The sequence below is a fragment of the Notolepis coatsorum genome, assembly GCF_963971535.1.
Source record: "Notolepis coatsorum genome assembly, chromosome: 17".
NCBI lineage: Eukaryota > Metazoa > Chordata > Actinopteri > Aulopiformes > Paralepididae > Notolepis > Notolepis coatsorum.
Genome location: NC_140181.1, coordinates 36,569,014 through 36,570,697, shown reverse-complemented (window position 1 = coordinate 36,570,697; position 1,684 = coordinate 36,569,014).

The following is a 1,684-nucleotide window of genomic DNA, read 5'->3' as shown; positions in this document are numbered from 1 at the left end:
TCTGCATGCCTGTGTGTTCAGGGTCGTATGTGGTGGTGTTTTGGTAGTTACTTCTGCATGCCATCCTCTTCACGTTCCTCTGCCAACTGGCCACCTGCAACGTCAGCCATGACTGCGACGACACCCAGAAACAGCGTCATGATGACCGCTCCTCCAATCAGAAGCGCCAGCAGCACCATGCGGTGGAAAGGCAGCTGAGCTGCACGGTGCTGGCTCTGGCCGTGGTGTACGGGGTGTGTGCCCTGCCCGAGCACGTGTGTAACATCACCCTGGCATACACACACATCGCTGTGTCTGAGGACACGGCGGCCATGTTGGCTCTGTTACATCACTTCCTGTTATTCTTCAAGTGTTCCGTGACACCAGTGCTGCTGCTGTGTCTGTGTAAGGTAAGTGGACATGATGAATATGAGTTGATATGTGTTATTAGGATGATGAATATGATACGTGTTATTAGGATGATGAATATGATACGTGTTATTAACATGATGAATATGATACGTATTATTAACATGATGAATATGATACGTGTTGTTGAGATGGTGAGGTAACTTGTATACAGGTAGTAGAGATGTTATAATAATACAGTCATTAAGATGGTGAGGTAACTTGTATACAGGTCAGGTACTGTAGTAGAGATGTTATAATAATATAGCTTAAGCCCGATGGGCCTGGTACCAAACAGAGTGATGCACAAAATAACTTAAAAGAAAATAATAATTTAAAACAATGAATAAAGTGTGCATGAAATAATAGAGGAAAGAAAAAGTTAGGAACTTGTTACATTCACCCACACAAGGGCTGAGGACTCACCACCTGCCCCCCCCTCTCTTCTCTCTCTCTCTCTCTCTCTCTCTCTCTCTCTCTCTCTCTCTCTCTCTCTCTCTCTCTCTCTTTCTCTCACTCACCACACACACACACACACACACACACACACACACACACACACACACACACACACACACACACACACACACACACACACACACACACACACACACACACACACACACACACACCTTTGAGTCAGAAACAAACATAGTATCAATGAAAGTTTCGAACCTACCCTGGGTAAATAAAGTTAAAAAAATAAGCCTGTTAACTCTTTGAGCACCACAAGCTTTCCCCATCTGCACTGGCTAGCGCCAGCTTTTCTTGAAAATTGTCAGGATATTTCACTATCTTTGCGGAGCTATTGTATATTCTATATTATAGCTATAGCTATGGAGACAATAGTATGGCTCATTTGACAGACACTATAGTCCAACATGTAAAAAAGAGTTTGTTTCTACACACTGTAGTTTGTAGTTTATTACACGCTAAACATCACCCATTTCCAAAATAATCCAGTGTTTTTCCATAGATTGCAAGATAAGACGCGTTATATGCAATAAGCCCAAATCGTTCTGGTTGATCCCCTGAAACCCCAAATACTCCCAAATCAAAGGTATATACCATGTACATATGTGCCTTCACAAAATCATCAAGGGGGGGGGGGGGGGGGGGGGGGGTCTTACCCCGAAATGCGATAGTTAGAAAAAGCTTGGTTTAGGTCCGGTAAAATAAGACACTGTGATCGTTACAGAAACATGTTTCAGGTTCGGTAAAATAGACATCGAATACCTTACCTTAGCCAGAAGGTACTCCAAAAGATAATTCCAATGATCCCATCGGCGATCGCGAT